The sequence below is a fragment of the Chrysoperla carnea genome, chromosome X (genome assembly GCF_905475395.1).
Source record: "Chrysoperla carnea chromosome X, inChrCarn1.1, whole genome shotgun sequence".
In the NCBI taxonomy this organism is placed as follows: domain Eukaryota; kingdom Metazoa; phylum Arthropoda; class Insecta; order Neuroptera; family Chrysopidae; genus Chrysoperla; species Chrysoperla carnea.
The window spans coordinates 19,300,166-19,314,479 of NC_058342.1; the positions used below are offsets into that span (position 1 = coordinate 19,300,166).

The following is a 14,314-nucleotide window of genomic DNA, read 5'->3' on the forward strand; positions in this document are numbered from 1 at the left end:
AACTTTTGTTTGTAACATTTTTTCGTAAACATCACTGTTTAACCGTGAGAGCGAAAATTATGCGCCAATTGTATAGTATGTATTATATAGGAATATCAGTTATGTATGTGTAATATGATAGTATAAACAACACTGTCTATTCAAGGTATTTCAACAATTAACTCAATTGTATGTTTTAACTTGTTTTTAAAATAACTTATGTATTAATAAAAGCAATGAATTATTTCATATAAAATTTACTGATGCTACATTCTAAGGTCACATCTACCACGGTTTGTTTTCATAGAAAATAAAGTTAAAAAGTTTTTTTCATAATAAAATTAATATTATTGTATATTTACTTCATTTGAATATTCAATTTAAATCAATTTATTTTTGTTGAGTAAAAAATTTAAGTTATATACTCTGACTGTATTTTCCCCATACTTGTTGTATGCTTGTGCTTGGTGTGTGTTAAACAGACGGACGTATTTTTAGATTTAGATAAAATTATAATTTATGTTTCAATTTACCGTTGATTAAACTTCGTGTATTCTCAATGAGGATTTATCTTCATTAATAAAAATAACTGAAATTTTTTACAAAAATTTTGTGTGAACGACACACAATAGCTATACAGGATGATTTTTTAAAGGACCTCGCGCAAAATATATGCAATCTGCATTTTGGTCAAACTTTTTCAAATTTTGGCAAATGATAGCTTAAATCATTCTAAATTAAAGTTCCCATGGTCACAAGTTATAAAAATGGCAGAATTTCATGTTATAGCTAAATTAAACTTGGAAAATGTACTTATTTGTATAATGTATGCTTATGTGTATATAGGCAAATACATATACAGATATGTAAAACTACATGCATACGTGTGTTTTTTAATGTAAGGGTGTTGTTTTTTAATTCTTGTTTTCTTTGAAGAATATGTCACGAAATTCAAAGAAGAAGCAGTGTTAAATGATCAGTGGATCAATAATATGAATTGTTAAGATCTATATTTTCAGCTACATATATACGTACATGATTTTTGACAATTAAATTACAATAATTTTTTTAATATAGTGAGTACATTTTTCAATTTTAATTTAGCGATAACTTGAAATCCTGTCATTTTCATGACTTGTAACCATTGAAATTTTTATTCAGAATGACAAACTATTATTCCCCAAAATTTGAAAAAGATGGACCGAAATAGAGATTACATATAATTTGTGCGAGGTCCATTTTCAGCTCATTTTTTCAAAAATGGATTGAAATATGAGATAACGGTAAAATACGTTTATTTTATTTTCGAGATGAATGAAAAAAAATTGTTTAGTTTTTTTTTCCGAAAGCGCCTTTAAGGGGAATTAGTTGGAAAATACATAACCAACAAATTCTTAAAATAATAATTTTTCTACAGATTTGTTTCCTATAATATTTCTACAGTTTTTAACCCTCAAAAATAGTAAAAACAGCTGCCATAAATTAAAGTAATTCAATTTCAAAAAACAAAGGTGACCGTTGTTTGACCAGGAAAACACTTGCAGAAAATAAAACTAGATCCATATTTCACCGTTTGTTGCTATTCTAATCCGTTTTTGAATAAATAAGCTGGTAACTTCTTAAAAATCACCTCGTATGTAAACTGATGTCTGTTTCCATCTCTCTTTAAGCGAATTTTCTCAACGGTGTAAACGTAGCTATTGCATTTGTACTGTAAATTCAAATATGTGTAAATTCTTTTCAAAAATGAACTTTAATAAAATGCAATCAGTCTTAAACAGTAGAACCTCGTCAATTGGGAAGTCAAGAGACCTAAGATTTTTGATCACTTACACAGACTTTAAACAAACGTGTCGCAACCTTTGCAGGTCAATAATTAAAATGGAAAATTATTATTATTTGGCCTGCCTACTTAGACAGGTTATTGAGCTAAAAAGTCCCATTTATGGAGGAAAACATCGGAAAAATAGAAAAAAGTACATTTTAGCGGGGTGGTATATTATGGTAATTGGGTAGATGACTAACCTCGAATTTGCCACATTACCCATAAAAATGTAATAGTAGACTTGATACCATTATAAAATTTGAAAGGTACATTAAAATTGATTAAAAAAGCCAAGAAGTGTCTAGCCTTTTCTTAGAAACATCTCATTAATATATTTGATGAGATAGGTACTTTGATAATTTAAAAATAACTATATTATAATTTTTCGGGTACGTAACCCTAAACTCGGACTTGAATCGAATCTAAGAACACTCTCCATTAAATTACCTTTTTCCTAAGAGCCTTCTCCAAACTGAACCGATTTTGAGGATCATCGCCTATTTTTAAGCTGTTCCGGGTACGTAACCCTAAACTCGCACTTTAAACATAGCTAAGAACACTCCCCATTTCTTTACCTTTCAAACGAAACAAAAAAATCCAAATCGGTTCATACGATTAGGCGCTACGATACCACAAACATAGAACATCACCTTTTTGGTTCGGGGGTCAACCAATAAAAATGATGAAATTTTTCAGTATTCTATTGAGCAAATTCGTTTAGTTTACGCACTTCCTATGATACTATTTTTTCTGTTAGTTATTTGATTTATCAATAAATTATTAACGTTGAAGAATATTTGAAAGTGGAAAATGATGTGAACTTATACCGAGACATTTAATGCATTTATTGTGTTTAATGAAGTAAGTATTTGTGCAATTTAATGAGATTGATATCTCTCTCCGTACTTCTGCATCAATTATATTATTCCAACTTATAGTTATAAAGAACCACGCACTTTATTAAAAATTGCTCTCTGTAACTCTCTGGTAGATATTTACGTTCAATGTTCTAAAACACAAAATTTTGGCTTTTGGCATAAAATCATAAATTATTGTCTCCGTAAATAATAGCGTTAAAAAGAATTATATATTTTAGTAAATTTCATTTTTTACAAGTTTGCTGATTATAAAAGTTAAATTACAAATCATATCTCATTAATGACACTTCGGTTCCAGAAACTGCAAAGGATTTTTTTAATGCAAATTCGAATAGAATTTTTGGTATTCTTCTCTCTCTATTTATCTGGGACACGCTGTGAATAGTCGTACTTCATAAGGCGAAAGTAATAATAAGTGTTCTTAGCTATGTTTCAAGTGCGAGATTAGTGTTACGTACCCGAAAAAACTAAAAAATTAGCGATAATCTTCAAAACTGATTTAGTTTGAAAAAGTCATGACATATAATTTTAACATATAAATAATTACTATGGAAATTAAAGGTCAAATAAATCTAGCTCCATTCATTTCGAAAAGTGAAATGGTAAAATAATTAAATAATTCAAAAAAATAATTCAAAAGAACTAAGTCAACTCAAATATTTCAATTTCGATTAAAATATTTTCAAAAATTTGTCCCAAAAAATGATAGTTCTTTAAGTATCCTTTTAATCTCTTCTGATGTCCTTGACCATCACTTTGATAACGATTTAAGAAGGAGTGTTATAAGTTTATTGTGTTTATCTGTGCGTCTGTGTGTTTCGTAGCCCCAAAACGGCTACTTCGTACCCCCAGAGGCATCGTAGCCCCTAAACGGTCGAACGAGCCTTGATTGAGAACATTTTACAGCTAAGTTTCCAAAAATTGGTTTACAAGTTATAAATCGCATTTGTCGGGTTTTTTTTAAATTTTGTAAATTTCACTTGTTGATATATTACAATAAAAAATATTCTAATCATTAAAAATGTCTTTAATTATTTTAAATAGTGAATATTCACTAAAAATAGTGATTTTTCACTAACAAATAGTGATTTTGCACCATTTTAATTTTAGAGAGTGTGAATTGGAAATGAATTAATGTTAGACAGTGAACAAAAGGTGAAAATGGAGCGGGATTTTTTATACCGATTCACTCTCTGTATTTCTTCTTTGAGTGGTGTGCGTAAAAAGGCTTCATTTCAAAAGTAATTTGAAAGAATTGATTGAATCTCACACTTTTTTATTCCACTGTGTACAAGAAAACACCTGAAATAAAGTAAACGTATGAAAATCATTACAACAGTTTTAGATTCTTTTTCAAATTTTATGACCCCAAAACTGCCTGTTATCACAAAAAGGCACGTACGATGGAACTTGAAAAGTGAGATGACACAAAGCATATAGGTAATAATAATAAATAAAAAATCAAAGAATAATAAAAAAGCCAAAAATCTCATAATTTTGATAAGATCCCCATATGTTCAAATACGTTCCTGCACCCATCCATTCACCATTGTGTTATAGTACAACAATGTCTATGACTCTAACATACATATATTAAATAGCCAAAGTCATCGGAAGTGTCAAGATGTTAGTACAAGAAATACTGAGTTTCCGCGCAAAAATTTTAACAAGGTAATTTAGTCTGGTTAACAAGTTCAAGTTAGTGAAATATAGAAACTATGGTCATAAAATTGTTAATTGATGTCTAGAAAATTGTTCCAGAAGCATATTTCAGCACATAAAAGTTACAAAAGTTATAAACAATTAAATATAGAAAAAAAATGGTTTTTGTTTTTAAAAAATTAGTTCAATTTTAAAAAAAGATTCCTAAGTTATAAGAAATTTCCAATAAAAACTCCCCCTTCTAGAAGTCTTCATTATTTATTAGTTGAATTTAACGCTGAAAATAGGTCTTTTTCGTCCCTTTTAAAGTGTCAAAAACGAGTATCTCATAAATTTTTTTAAGGTATTAAATATTTATTTAAAAATTTGAAACAATTATGGCGTGGTCTGAACAGTCTAAGGAATTTATAATCGTTGGAAAAACTTAAAGTTAACTTTTTAACAAGTGAGACAATTGTTTTTCCGAAAATTTTCTGAAATTTTCGTTTTAATTGTAAACTAAAAAAAAAAAAAGTTTAAATAATTGGCATATATATGGAGAAAACAAGATGACGTCAATAGTAGTTTAAAAATTTTTAATACTTTGTTTATTTTTGCTCACTTTAAAAATTATTTATCACGTACTCATCCTTCGTTTCGGCATTTTTCAATGAATGATGGTAACGCAAAACTAAAGTTGAAGGTCATTGAGACTCAGAGTAGTTAAGTTTGGAATTTGTGAGTTAAATAAGATTAAGTAAGTAATCAACAAAACAATATTATCACAGTTCTCAGTTGCAGAGGTTAATGCATATAAAATTCACTCGTTGTCTTAGTTATATAGAGGTAATTATGACAATAAAATCGAATCTGAGATCGAATCACAGATATAGAGGTTTACTTCGTCCCACTAACAGAGGTAATTCAGTGTAAAAGTCTTGAGACCTCAACATGAGTTCCAGTTATGCATGTTTCTCACATATCAAGGTCCCACTTAACCAAGCTCCACTGTATTAATATTGTATAGGAGGAACTTTTACAAAAAATTTTAAACAAATATAATTTTGGTTTCATAGTAAAACAAGTGAAAACAAACAATTGACTGAGTTAATTGTTGAAATGCCATGTATAGAAAGTATTGATTACTCTGTCACATTACACAATTTACTTCCTAGTAATTTTTTTTAAATGTAACCTATTTTTTTCAAGCTAAATTCTCACTCTAACTTGGTTTTTTCTTATTACATTCAACTTCCCTTAAGTACCAATTATTTCTTATCTTACCCACAATTCGAAAATTTGTTTCCGTTTCATTAAAAATTTACCGTACCAAAAATCATTCGTTCAAATCAAATTAAGGGCTCTAGTCTACGTCACAACTGAACCACAACGTCATCAACACTCTACACACTCTCCCTTGTCACATTTTTACATGTATTTTTCCTATACCACATTTTAAATCTAATACGATTTCTTTAATGCTGAATAACATAGGTGTTTGATACCGTATTCTCATAGCTTAACTACTTAAATACATGTCACACATATATAACTGATATTCCCATGTAATACATACTATAACATTTACGAATAATTTGCGCTCTCACGGGTAAACAGTCATGTTTACGAAAAAATGTTTCAAACAAAAGTTGTTTATTTTTTTTTAAAGAATATCTTTGACATTTCTTTTGTTCTATCTCTAACGGTTTACCCAATTGACTTATATTGCTCATTTACGAACTTGACCTCACTCAGTACGTTATAAAAATTTCAGCTTGATATCTCTTTTCGTTTTTGAGTTATCGTGATGATAGACGGACAAACGACAGACGACTGACAGACAGATAGACAACCGAAAATGGACTAATTAGGTGATTTTATGAACACCTATACAAAAATTTTGTTCATAGCATCAATATTTTTAAGCGTTACAAACTTGGAACTAAACTTAATATGATATATTTCATATACATGGATACGAACTTTGACTATTTTATACCTTTTCTATTACTTTTAATCAAATTTTAAGCGATTTTCTAAAATTTTTGGGATAAAAATCTGTATTTCTTGTACTATTGGTTGTATCTTCTTTTCATAGATACATAAACGTACTATAAATATCTAGATAGATAACTTAAAAACATTATTTTATTTTTGTAGCTCTGATACTTTTTGTAACTGTAAATCGTGTTTTGAATATATTTAAATATTAACAGCACACATATAGTACTAAAACCAGCTCTGATGGGAAAGGTCTTTGAGAGCTAGATCCATAATTTTCTGATAAATTATTTTATTTGTGGTTCAATTATTAAAGTAATCATGTTGATGAAAATAAGCTCTAGTGGTGCAATTGGTTGGCGCTCGATACTTATAGGACATTTATAATAAATAAATTTCCTTGGGCAAAATTAAAAAGGAATGGGAAATTAATAAACCAAAGACAACAATACTCACATCAAGAGTAACCATCCTTTTAAAATAACGAAAGGAAACAGCTGTCCATAGGACGATTAAAGCACATAACACAAAATTTCTACAAAATGAATATTCTCTAGTCGATCTATAATCTTTTTATTCAATGAAAATAATCAGCTAGATGACCTGATGAAAGGTTCATTTTTTTACTATCGTGGCGTTGAGATATTCAAAATATTCTCGGATAGGTTGTCGAATAAAGTTGGACTTTGCTTTGCTAGCCCTGACTAATTCTTATTTTATTGAAATTTTTGGAATTTACTGCCATTTGCAGCTAGCCAAGGTAGACCCATTTTTTTTATAATCTTAAAAAAAATCTAGAAAATGCTTCATTTTGCCTGCGTCCGACTTGAATTGGCAGACAAGAAAACAAACTTAAATAGGGAATATTCACGAAATTTAAATTTGGTTCAAATATATTTAAATACTGTTAGCGCCGCACGCCGGGTGTTACCTAATATTTGTCGTGCTACGAAACATATTACAAATGATGTATGTATAATTTGTACTGTTATTGATAAAATAAAGATTTTATAATGGTTAATGGTACTTATATGACAGTATGTGAGCAATGCCGAGGTTGTGAGTTCGAGCCTCACCTAGAGCATATTTTTTATTTAAATAGATAAAAAAATTTCAAGTTTACAAATTTATAAAATTTAAATAAATTATTACAAGCTCTAGTGGCGCAATTGGTTAGCGCACGGTACTTATATGACAGTATTTGAGCAATGCCGAGGCTGTGAGTTCGAGCCGCACCTAGAGCATATTTTTTATTTAAATAGATAAAAATTTTCAAAAAGTTTACAAATTTATAAAATTTAAATCAGATATTACAAGCTCTAGTGGCGCAATTGGTTAGCGCACGGTACTTATATGACAGTATTTGAGCAATGCCGAGGTTGTGAGTTCGAGCCTCACCTAGAGCATATTTTTTATTTAAATAGATAAAAATTTTCCAAGTTTACAAATTTAAAAAATTTAAAACAGTTATTACAAGCTCTAGTGGCGCAATTGGTTAGCGCACGGTACTTATATGACAGTATTTGAGCAATGCCGAGGTTGTGAGTTCGAGCCTCACCTAGAGCATATTTTTTATTTAAATAGATAAAAATTTTCCAAGTTTACAAATTAATAAAATTTAAATCAGTTATTACAAGCTCTAGTGGCGCAATTGGTTAGCGCACGGTACTTATATGACAGTATTTGAGCAATGCCGGGGTTGTGAGTTCGAGCCTCACCTAGAGCACATTTTTTTAAATTAAAATATTAATTTAAAAAATTTAATCATCTTTGAGACAATCACACTTCACTGAAAAAACAAGTTCAAGTTCTGAAAAAATGTTTTCTTATCAAGCAATTTTCTTGTTTCATGAAATATTTCTTATATTTAATTTTAAAGCTTTTTATTATTCAAAGTATGGAGATCTTTAACCAAAGAAATGTTTACTTGATTATTCGCCAATTAAATACGTTTACATGAATTAATTATTTTTTAATATGAAACTTACAGGAAATTGCCCTTATACTCTAGGAGATGTATAACAGTGACTCAAATATCGATATTGGGAGTGTAAAGTGAGTAGTCTAGCCAACAAGTTTAAATTGGTGAAATATAGAGATACGGGTCGTAAAAATAAGTGTGATAGCTCATTGGATTCGGAATTATGTCTAGAAAAATGCGCCTGAAGCATTTTTTAGTAGGTACATAAAAAATTGCACCATTTATAAAAAATTAAAGATGAAAAAAAAAGATATTTCATTTTTCGTCAATATTTCATAAAATATTAATATTTATGAAATTCTCAAAAAAGTAAACCTATCGTTATTATTTATAACTTTAATTTAACGCTGAAAATAGCGTCATTTTTACATTGTTGTTATACTGTAAAAAGACGAATATCTCACACTAAATAACATTTTTAAGGTATTAAATATTAATTTAAAAGTTTGAAAAAAATTGTGGTGGATTGTGAACACTCTTTTTATTACCGTTGGAAATTTATCTTAAAGTTAATTTTCAACAAGTTATACAATTCTTTATTAATAAAGTTTTCCTGAATTTTCGTTTTCATTTTAAACTAAAAAATTTTTTTATAATTGGCGTAAAATTTGTTGGCTTCGTGGAGCTCTTCATATATATAGGGACAATAAAATCCAATCCAGCGCTTCCAGTGAAAAATTTTGGCGATAAAGGAGGCTGTTATGACTAATTTGCAATTCTTTGCATGTTCATGTAATAAAAAATGTCAAATTAAAATCATTGAAAACACTAATTAATTAAACTTTAATGCATTGAAAATTGTGAAAATAAGAAATCAAATATTATTTTTTCAAATGTAAATTATCATTATTATTATTATCAATTATTTATTTAAATTTGTGAGGAAATAATATTAAATTTTCTATGTAAGTCATAAATGCAATATATACAATTCTATAATTGAAGTGTCGTTACCATGGAAACGCCTCCTATAAAACTCACACACGGTGCGAAAATTTGAGAATTAATGTTTTAATTAAACATTGATTTTCTAATACATCAGAAGGGTTAAATTAAATCATTTTTATTCCTTAGGTAAAGTAATAACAGATGGCATGGGAGTCGAAAAATAAATAGTTCACAGTATAAAACAGTGAGCATATATCCTTCAATGTTTAATTCACAATTTAGTATTTCGGGATGAAAACCATCACTTTTTATCAGAAAGTTAAAAACTTATGGTGGGTGCTTGTTGGTGGTGTCTGCTATGCTGTTGTTGTTACTAGTTAAACTAAAAGATGTCTTTTTTGCAATAAATGAAGACAAAATCGTTTTATTGAATTTTTAACAGTATCTATAATCTATAGTAGGGTGTTGTGGTGCTATACAGTCGAAACGGGTTATAAAGACTTTGAGGGGATCGTTCAATTATTGTCCTTATATTCAATAAAGCCTTTATAATTGAGAACTAATTTAGATACACTTTTACTAAAGCAAAACAAAAATGAACTCTTTGGTTGTTTCAGCTTGTATTTTTCCAATTGAGTTTTCATTTTTTTTGAAATTTAAGAGTTTCTGAAACAGTCAAAGCGAGCTCCCAGAAACAAAACAACACAGGTCTCTAAAAAAACTTAAGTTATTTATGTTTATAACAGTTCTAGATACAAAAATAATATCCATTCCAATCTATCAAGATAGATTTTCTTGCAAAAATCAAAACTAAAAATCGAAAATTTGATTAAGTGTAGGGGTTCGCAGGAATGATATTACCTAGGGCTAGTAGGTTATCACAATTGCCAAACGCATTAATTTTTTTCTTAAGGTGCGGGGTCCTTTGAAATATCCACGGCAAGTACGTCGTTCTACCCATTTTTGCTAAGGTCCATTCACTAATTACGAAAACATTTAAACGGAAGTGGGGTTTTTAAAAAACTATTCATGTGCTTAAGTAGGGGGAAGGGAGCGAGGGCTAAGCCCATTCTTACATAAGATTTTATTAGTTGAAGTGTAATATTAGAAATAATCTATGTAATACTTCGCGAACTATAGCCTGTGCTAATGAACAAAAATGTTTAATTTACGTCAAACTGTGGGATTAGTGTAACTAATCCTTTTCTAACCACCTTTTATTATTCGGAAAAACGAGATTGAATCTTACGTAGGCAGGGGGAGGGGGTTCCAGAAATTTTATGTATGCTTTTATGTTTTCAAAAATCGTCATAATTATGATTACGTAATAGGGAATATTCATGTATTTTTTTACATATTTTTAAGTCATTGTTTACACCATTGTTGTTATAACATAGTAAAAAATATAAATACTGTTTAAAAATGCGTTAATAATAAAAAAATATTTAAAATAGAGAATAATTTTGAGATGTTTAAACGCAGTCTTTTGGCGCTCTCTGTTGATGGCGTATTATTATGTTCTGTCAATTGGTGACAGTTCAATATGTAAGTTACACTTTACAAAAATTAATTTACAACAAAGAATTTACACTCGTTATTATTAAGTTTTTTAATAAAAAGTCGTAGAATAATTTAACTCAATGTAATACCATACAAAATATAACTAATTAATAACATACAGTATGTCAACAAATTTGACAAGCTAACGTTATGTCCGCAAACACTATAACGTTATGTCCGTTTTAAAGTTTTAATTTCCGTTTTAGAAATGTTGAATATCTTTCACTGAATTTGCATTTTTATTAACTAATTTTAATTAATTAAAAAGATATTAATCACTAAAATAATGGTTTAGTTGAAATGTCCAGCCAATAAAGTTGCGGAAAAAAAATATTTGAACCAAATTTAAATTTCATGGATATTCCCTATTAATGAATGGCCCCTTATAGATGCTATGTTCATATATGTATTTATGTTTAGATTAAGCTTGGATCTTTGTAACTCGTTGTAAAAACCAATTAATCGTTATAAACGATGTCGTTATATCCGACTTTGACTATACGTGGTACTATATAGTTTGGTGGATGTGTGCTGTTGTGTAAGACATATAGCCCATTGATATCATCCTTTACAATGTATCTATTTTATATTGGTGCACATAAATCAAATCTTTTTGGTGGTTGTATGAATATGAGTATGGGTGTGTGTGTGTGTGTGTACAAGTGTGTATGTAGTATGCGAATCATCATCATAGTCATCGTCTTCTTGCGAACCCTTCTATGTGTAACCTGACGTAGCTAATCTGAGCAATAAATTGCTTAAACTTTGAATATAGTCCCAAATTCAAAGTACAGGCTTTCAAAAAGCTTAAAACTGAAAATACGACTACTCTGCCAAAAAACGAAAAAAAAAAAGTGAAAAACAAACAATGGACTGTGTTAATTGTTGAAATACCATGTATAGATAGTATTGATTACTCATGTAACACATATATAACTGATGTTCCCATATGATATATACTATACAATATGTGCATAATTTGCGCTTTCACGGATAAACAGTGATGTTTACGAAAAAATGTTTCAAACAGAAGTTGTTTCTTTTTTGATAAGGAACATTTAAACTTTTGTTCTATCTCTAACGCTAAAATTAAGACCCAATTGACCTATGTTGCTCATTTACGAATTCGACCTCACTTTTTACGTCCCAAGCACGCAATTTCAGCTTGATTTCTCTTTTCGTTTTTGAGTTATCGTGATGACAGACAGACGACAGACTAACGACAAATAGACAGACAGACAATTGGACTAATTAGGTGATATTATGAATAAATATACCAAAATTTTGTTTACAGCATCAATATTTTTAAGCGTTACAAACTTGGGACTGAACTTAGTATACCTTGGTATATTTCATGTACATGGTATACTCATTTATTCGCTGACTAAATTGTAATTGCACTTGGAGGACCATTCTATGGAACACTTTTTTAATTAAGAGTCGCTTTGTATGTATAGGTTAACAAATCAAACTGTTTTTTATATCATGTTTATATGAAATATATCATACTATACTAAGTTTAGACCCAAGTTTGTAACGCTTAAAAATATTAATGTTACCAACAAAATTTTGATACAGGTGTTATTATAATCAACTTATTAGTCCATTTTCGTCTGTCCGTCTGTCTGTCGACACGATAACTCAAAAACGAAAAGAGATATTAAGCTTAAAAAAGTGAGGTTGAGTTCGAAAATGAGCAATTTAGGTCAATAAGGTCTTAAATGCAAAAATGTTCCTTTTAAAAAAATAAAAGAAACTTTTGTTTGAATCATTTTTTCGTAAACATTACTGTTTACCCACGAGTGCGCAAATTAGGTGCAAATTTTTTAGGATGTATTAAGCGGGAATATCAGTTATGTGTGTGTGGCCATCTAAGAGTGGATACCTTTCTTTACTTACCTGACATCAAAAACATACGATTGCGTGATCAACACTGTCTATACATGGGATTTTAACAGTTAACTCAGTCAATTGTTTACTTTCACTTGTTACTTTTACATTCGTTTTTTGGCAAAGAAATCGTGTTTTTTTTTTTTTTTAATTATTTATTTTAAAGTTAAAAATATGTCTCTCAGTAAAGAAAAAATATTAAACCTCAATATTTTGATGCAAGTTATAACCTTAATGTCGTAGTAAATCATGTTACACTTTTGAATAGACTTTGTTCGAGGGACGCTGCATGTTCTTGAGAATTTTACATTTAAAATGGTAACTACGTCAAGAAAATATTTTAATTCTATATTCTTTTTAGGGGCCAACTAGTCTTCTAGCAAACCCTTCTGTGTGTACGCTGGACTCATTACTCATGGCTCATAAGTTGTACACATACAACACCAATTACACTCAATAACATATAACCATAACACATAGTAAACATTTCTTCTTTGTTTTAAACATAAGAACGTCCATAAAAACTTTTCTCATTTAATATATTTTATGTGACTACCGAGATAGCTTACAATCAGTATAAGAACTTCTATCCAAACTATCAAGAACGCGAATACAAATAGTGCTCAAATTACATAGACCGATGTAGTGTACTGCTCCTCTTAACACGTAGAAGTATGTGTGGTTGTTTCTTGGAGAGTATTCGCCGCGAACCAAGGAACATAATTTATCAAAATATGAGTACCTACACGAATATTTATGTATGCTTTATCGCTCCTAAGTAATAAAAAAATATATTGTTTTATTATTATCGCTTAAGGAGATATAATTGATTTCATAATTAGTGTGCCTTGTTCAGGTTGTTTATTCAAATAATAGTCATTTGAAATTAGTGGTTATACAGAATTTTCTATTAAGAACGATCGAACTGTAAGCTTATATATAATTATTATGATTCACACAAGTCTGTCGGTATGAAAGTAAACTTTTTTTTAAACCAACTTTGAGACAGAATTGAAGTTAAGTTTTATATGAAACATTTTTTACATTTAAACTTTTCTTCTATCTCTAACGGTTTACTAATGGGGCCTACGGACCCAAGACCCAATTGGACCCTGTTGCTCATTTACGAATTCGATCTCACTTATTACGTCCTAACCAAGCTATAAAAGTTTCAGCTTGATATCTCTTTTCGTTTTTCAGTTATCGTGATGACAGACAGACAGACAACCGGAAATGGACTAATGAAGTGATTCTATAAATACCTATAGCAAAATTTTTTTGGAAGTATCAATATTTTTAAGCGTTACAAACTTGGGACTAAACTTAGTATACCTTGATATATTGTATATGTACATGATATAAAAACCAAAATTATTGATCGTGTAATTACCGAGATATGGTGACTCAAAGTTTTCGAAGTTTATTGTTAACAGAAACGACTATAGTTAGAGTATTGATAGTTGAAGAGAGAAGAAAGACTTTATTACGAGAATATCTCCGCATTGTTCATTAGAGTTAAAGATAGTAATGCACTATACTTGAATCGAAGCTAAAATTTAAAAATAGAAAGTACATTTTTAAAGCACATTGTTTAATTTAAGTAGTTCGATCTTTTAATTTTGTTATTAGTCTATACATTTACCAACGAAGGTAATCAAAGTTTACTTACTT

General features: G+C 29.2%; 4 non-coding genes across 4 annotated transcripts; all 4 read left to right on the forward strand.

The window, feature by feature from the left end:
* Positions 1-7,478: 7,478 nt before the first annotated feature.
* Trnai-uau lies at positions 7,479-7,568 on the forward strand. Its single transcript is given in 2 exon segments — positions 7,479-7,516; positions 7,533-7,568. It is a non-coding gene; the product is annotated as a tRNA-Ile (tRNA).
* Positions 7,569-7,640: 72 nt separating this feature from the next.
* On the forward strand, positions 7,641-7,730 carry Trnai-uau. The gene is given in 2 exon segments: positions 7,641-7,678; positions 7,695-7,730. It is a non-coding gene; the product is annotated as a tRNA-Ile (tRNA).
* A 70-nt stretch (positions 7,731-7,800) lies between these two features.
* Positions 7,801-7,890, forward strand: Trnai-uau. Its single transcript is given in 2 exon segments — positions 7,801-7,838; positions 7,855-7,890. It is a non-coding gene; the product is annotated as a tRNA-Ile (tRNA).
* Positions 7,891-7,960: 70 nt separating this feature from the next.
* On the forward strand, positions 7,961-8,050 carry Trnai-uau. Its single transcript is given in 2 exon segments — positions 7,961-7,998; positions 8,015-8,050. It is a non-coding gene; the product is annotated as a tRNA-Ile (tRNA).
* Positions 8,051-14,314: the final 6,264 nt, after the last annotated feature.